The sequence below is a fragment of the Telmatherina bonti genome (genome assembly GCF_933228915.1).
Source record: "Telmatherina bonti genome assembly, chromosome: 6".
Lineage (NCBI taxonomy): Eukaryota > Metazoa > Chordata > Actinopteri > Atheriniformes > Telmatherinidae > Telmatherina > Telmatherina bonti.
In genome coordinates this window covers 23,778,193-23,784,985 of record NC_136624.1, presented here as the reverse complement: position 1 = coordinate 23,784,985, position 6,793 = coordinate 23,778,193, and positions in this window count along the sequence as shown.

The following is a 6,793-nucleotide window of genomic DNA, read 5'->3' as shown; positions in this document are numbered from 1 at the left end:
CTTATTTTATTTAAGCGCTACTCGCTGTATTATTAGGTTTATGTATCTCAGTGGTGTGAAACGCCATTCCTCGAGGGCCGGTAACCGGCAGGGTTTTTTTTTTTTTTTTTGTGTCCCTCTACTAATACAACCTGATTCAAATCCATCCAACAGATTCTTATCAGCTCTTTGTATTAATTTCGGTCAGGTGTGTTGGAGCATGGAGACAACAAAAACCTACAGCATACCCCTCAAGGACTGGAGTTTGACACCTGTGATGTATCCAGTTGGAAAAATTTAGGTCACACAGTTTCCTGGTGAAGCTTTGTAAGTAAACCTGCAGGTTTAGGGGGGGAAAAAAACCTTATCATATCACTTTAAAATGTTAATCCAATCTACTGGGTAATGATGCCAGCCCACACCAGTTCTAAATATTTATTAGGTGACAAAAGCATAAGTAGGCTGTATGACACTATTGGAATGAAAAATTGCTTCAGAATCCTAATCTTGCCAGTGCTAAAGCCTATTAAAATTCTGTTTTCTACAGAGAACTAGGAATTATTTTATGCACAAGAGCTCTGCTGGTTTAGTCTGTTGCAATTTGCTGCAATCCAGCAAACTAGCAGGCAGTTGACGAGATTGATTTCAATGATTTATGCAGGTAAAGATGTTTACAGTTGAATTTGAGTTTGATGTTGCAGGGTAGATGATTGACCATGGTTTTACAATCGTGCGATATAGCTTTTCTGTATAGATATTTGAATACACATGCGGTTGCTATGGGCTTCCTTCTTTTCTAATAGCCCTGAATGGTTTAATTTTACATCTTTACATCTCGTAAAACCGTCTTTTCCAGGTTCCAGCATCCGTCAGATCCTGGTCATGTGACATTCACAGAAATATTTCACACAACAAAGTATCTGCCAGCAGGTTTACAGTTCAACACAGATTCCTTTTGTTACTTATAGTCCCAGCTGACACTCAAAACAGTCAGCCAGCCTTTTCCCTGTAGCACAACGGGAGGAACACTGACGGCCCACAGTGACAGTAACTGTGTGTCAGTGAATAGACAGACGGCCAACTGAGGCCTTCAGAGGAAGACAGAGACAATGGCAGCTTTTATTTCTGCACTCCACATTCCAGTCAAAGAAATGAAAGAGTCATGCTCGCCTGCTGTGTGAACCAAAAGCAGACCAGTTCATCATGCCTGAATTTCTGTATATCCCAGAGCTATTGTCATTCTGTGCCTACAAATGTGCTTTAATTTCAAGTAGTATAATTTTCTAAAAAGCCTTTAATTGCTGGTATATTTAACCTTCAAAAAAACTTATTCAAATTGAGTATGGATTCTGAGATTCACATCTTTCTGTTAGGATGATTTTATATCACTGGTAATTATTGTCCATTGTTCCGTTGAAACTGAATTGAAAGAACAAAGCAAACAAAGGTTTTACTAAGAATTTGGCACATTTTCTGCAAAGTTAACAGAGAAAAATATTAAAGTAACCCAAAGTAGCTTTAGTGAATGATCTGTTCTTACCCAAATTCCTATCCCAGCTATTAACAGGCGAGAGGCAGGGTGCAGGTCACCAGTCTATCACAGAGAGACAAACGACTATTCACACTCCCACCTAGGGAAAATTTAAAGTGGCCAATTAACCTAACATGCATATCTTTGGATGGTGGCAGGAAGGCAGAATACCCATAGAGAACCCACAAATACCCAGAAAAAACGTGCACACTCTGCACAGAAAGGCCACTGTTCAAACCTCCCTCCAGCAGAGGCTTGAACCAGCGACTTCCATAATGTGAGTCTGCGGTGCTAGCCACCACATCACCATGCAGCTCGCATGTACAATATTTAGAGCAATATTTGGTGGGGTGCACAGAATTTTGTTTATGACCAAAACCATAAGCCTTCTTTTATGCTTTGTCTCAGCCTGATTATAGCTTACTCAGCCCAACTGTGGCCAGGAATTATGTAGTCTTTGGACTTTTTCTTAGTCTAATGTTGAAAATAGTTTACATGTGGTTATTTATCGTGGTCATCGCTGTCACATGTACTTTTGGTTTTGAGTTATTCTGGTAAACAAATCTGTGACACATTTTGAAGTTTTGTAGAAATGGCTTTTAATAGTTTTCCTAGTTGTTTATTCCTTGATTCATCTGATCATATGTACACAGCATCTTGGTCACATACAAAGCAACATACCATCTTTCTCCACATAGCCTGATCACGTGATCGCTATTATTATCAACATTATCACACATTATCCACTTGTGTTCCATACACTACCTCAACATTTTACCACAAGACTGGCACACTTAAAAAACACACACTTCCACTTCGTGGACTTTTATTATCTTACTTTTTAAAAATCACAAATCGCCATCCAACTTCTTTGTGGACAAGCACAAACACTCAGGTTGCTATACTGCATCACAACATCTAATGCCCTTATCAATAACCCTTTCATGTTTCCACTAAGAAAATGTTTTATTTTGGGTCTTTCTTTTTGCATTGTTTTATTTATCTGTGGCAATAACAATGAAAAAAACATTTTTTTTTAAAAAAAGCTGAGATAACAGTTAAATATATGGTAACATTTAAATGATTCAAATATGAAAAACAAATGGGATATAAGCCATTACTTTTGGCATTACATAAGCAAACTTAGTGGTAAAAATGTCTCAAGTAGCTTTACTACCACTTTTATTCTTCAATTTTGGTAAATGAACAATGGAGCAGTAAAGCTTAATGAGCTCTTTACTCTGTTGTGCAGGGGTGGGCAACTCCGGTCCTTGACGGCCGCAGTCCAGCAGGTGTTGGGCGTTTCCCTGCTGCAACACACCTGACTCAAATCAGGTAATTAGCAGACTTGTGAAGAGTTTAATCTGAAGTTCTCCACAAGTCTTCTAAGTGCTTGGTCACACTGGGCTTGTTTTCTCAACAGTATTTACAATTTCAGCTCAAATGATCAAACCTGTGTCTTAAACTGCATTGTTTCATCTTCTGCTGACAATGCAGCCTTGTTCATCATGAGTAATGTCTAATGTAAAGCATGTCATTAAATTTATATGGTTAGCTGCAATGGTGTAGTCCAGGGTATACACGGGTATGGGGAGTGTAGCCACTTCTTTTTAAGTCAGCATTGAGTATACCCACTTCTAAACTCCCTGTTATGCTGCTTTTACAATTACAAACGTCCCAAAGCATGTACCAATGTCTATACTTTTTTTTTCTGGGTTTAAAAAAAAGGATGAAAAACTGAGAATGTAGCCACTTCTCGATGAACCACTGGTTAGCTGCAAGAGCTGGTCTGGAGAATTTTTGAATGGGGGCTGGCCAGGGGCATAGACTGGGTAAAGGGTCACACACATAAACGTCACATAAAATCTCAGAAAGATTTAAGAAACAATGAACATTTCAGTTATGCAAAAACTAGTTATGCAAGTAATCATCTCATGTGAAAAACAAAGACAACCTTAGACAGTGTAAAATGTCAGTGGCAGAGGTGGGAAAGTTACTTTAAAAGAGTATTTTGATGGAGGTTTAAATTATTTTTAGAGATCTGACAGTAAATATGCAGAGGATCGAGCTGCAGAACCGTTTTTTTCCGTGAAAACACTGATGTTTGGGGTGTCACAAATACCAGCTGATTGGTCGAATGGCACACTGGCATTAACAATAGCAAGCTTGATCTCCACTGATTGACTAGGTCAAATTACATTATTCTAAATGCGTGCAAAAACCCGTGGTCCCGTAAGGTAGGACGACTGAGGAAGTGATCAAAAATAGTCACTTGCCCTATAAAGGCTTTGTCACAAGTCCAAGTCTTTCGCCAGTGAACACAAAAGGTTGCTGAAGCATAAAACCCCTGCATTTTCTGAATAATTTTTTTTCTTTTCATTTTTGTGGAGCTTTCTTTAAATTTGGTAAAAAAAAAAAAAAAAAAAAAATTGTGCTATGATTGGCTGCCAACATGGTTGTTCCACATACATCAATAGATTATTCTGCAAACGACCAAATCAAAACACAAAAGCTTAGAAAAATGTCATAACTGCCCAGCAGCTATCAAGTATGTCAATGCTGATGGTAGACCTTAAAGTCTTTTGAATCATTTGAGTATTTGTTTAGATCTTTTTGTGACAGGTAGGTATACCATTCATTATTATATCAGTGTTTAAAACTCATGGTTGTGTTTCATAGATTTTTTTTTTTTTTTTAACTCTGTGAAAAAGCTGGTTACTGTAGCGATAAAAAATGTCTTTTAGTGGCATTTGTGAAATTCTTGTTAGCAGTTTCTTCATGAAGTAACTGCAGATAGGCCTGAGGGCTTTCATTCACTCCTGCCACTAGCATCGCCTCGTATCTCACCCTGCACTGAGCTTCTCAATATTACTCCATGCCTTTATGGATCATTTTCTAAGGCTTATGGAGAAAAATTAAAACTATGAAAACAAAATGCACATTTCTACACAGTCACTGGTATGACAAAGGGGTTGGTTTCACCAGCAGGTTGTTCATGGTCACATGATCATTGGGTTGTGATGTAGGATTGCACCTGCCATGGGGATATTTTCTATTAGAGCTTATAACTCAAAACCTAATGCTCACTGTAGTTAGCAGTATAAATAAATAAATAGACATATAGAAACAATAAAATTTATTTGGAATTTATTGGTGGGCGCCCCATTTAGCTCTAATTTGTTTAGTAACCTCATAAGAAGAGGCTGAGCTGGGTTGTAGGCCTGTATAAAAAAAAAAAAAAGCTTGTGTTCCTGTCATTACTCCTGCAAATGTTTTCATTCTTGGACAAAACAATCTTGTGCTAAGTGCAACATGTTCAGACTCATGTTTTGTGGATAATTTAATAAGATAATTCTTGACAAGTGTGAATGAAGGACTGAGGTTGGCAATTACAGTGAGACATATAATGCAATCTAATGAGGCAGGAAATTCCCCCCTGGGGTTTAACTAATACCACAGAAACCTAAATAATCTTTCTTAGGCTGAAGCTTCTTAGGAATTATGGATGATTTATTATGCTTTTATACCAGTTCAGTTTCTGTATCTTTGTTTCACCTAGTTTTGCTTGTTTTTTTTTTTTTTAAATCCTCTTTGTACCGAAGTCAGCATTTCTGAAAGTTACATTTCCCTCCAAGATGGTCTTTTCTTTCATTTGGAAAGGTCAGCGATGCCAGCATGACCTCAGATATAAAGAAGCATGACTTTTTCCTTCCTGGTGCCCTCACATATTCATGTCTATGACTGAGGAGAGGCTGTCAGTGGGCGCATCCTGTTGTTCCTGCTCAGGAGAACCTGTTTCCTCCTGAATCATGGCTCTCAGCTCCGACCCAGTCCTCCTCATATTACAGAAAATACACAGAGACAATGGCACATGCATTGGTCACACATAAAGAAAGCATAAACACGTACATTCTCATTATATAAAGAAGAAAAAACAACAGATGGGCAGAGGATGAAACACCTGCACTGTGCTTCCTCAGATTTAGGGCAGTTTGTTGAAGATGGTTGTCTCACACGGATAAGAAAAATACTACTTTCCTGTTCAGCAGGTGCTGTTAAGAACCCACATCCACGCAGCCTGTTATTATAACCTTGGCAGATACATCATTTTTCCATAAACACAAGCAAGACCAAATTCTTCAGAATGTCGTAAAAATAAAATTACCGTTCCAAAATAAATAATCAAATAAAAATAAAGCTAAATTTATCCCTGATATAGATGTGGAAATATTTATAATCTAATATTTTTGTCTGTAACAAATATGGAAATGATACATTTATATATAATTAAATATAATAAAATTAATATAACTTTACCCATCTGTAGCTTTCCTTTCTTTTCTTAAACAATGGCAAAAAAATAAATAAATAACGTTTCAGTTGCCAAGTCCACACTTTCTGAGGAATTGACATTTTTGAGATATTTAGGGCATTTCCTTGGGTTTAGAAATATTTGTTTGTTTGTTTGTTTTATTAAACTTACAGTTTAACTGTGTTGCATATAAAGCCATTTTTTTCCATGTTTTTTTTTGTTTGTTTGTTTGTTTGATTGATTGTTTGTTTTCGGGTTTTTTTTTTTGTTTGTTTGTTTTTTTGTTCTTTTTTGTTTGTTTGTTTGTTTTAAGTAACGGCTTTTCTGAATCTTTTTGCCGTAACTGTATAGTTTCCATGACTTTTCTGTGAATTTCCCTGCTGCTCCTGTTGGGCTATAGGCCTACTGGTAGCATGGCCAGGAGTTTACCTTGGGCAAGACTGACAGAAACAAAGGGTAATAAAAAAAAAACAATTATTTTCCACTTAAACACAGCTAAGATAAACTCTCCTGATAAACCTGTCAACAGCCACAATCAGGGAAATCTTCACATCTGCAGCTCACACAGAGTCTGCATCACGCAGTCACGGTGAACACTTTCACACAAGAGTCTTCAACCAAACAAAAATGTGACGTAGAGATACCGAGGGAGGAAAAGCTGAGAAGGGGAACACTGCTGCCTGCTAATAAAGGGGGCACGCGCACGCACACACAAACACACGAGTTCAGTCTGCGCGCTGTGCTTTCAGAAGGAGGAGGAGGAGGAGGAACCAGAAATCTTCCCTCATTTACTTAACATCACTTCCCCATCGCCGGGAAAGCAAAACACTCCTCCTGAAGCTGCAGAGAGACAGAAGTGTGAGATCGATGCGGGCGAAACTGTTGTGCAGAGAGCCGTCACCCGGAGACTCTGGAGCTGCGTGCGTCCGTCGTCACTGAGGCAGCGCGAGCGCTCACTTCTGCGTTGATTT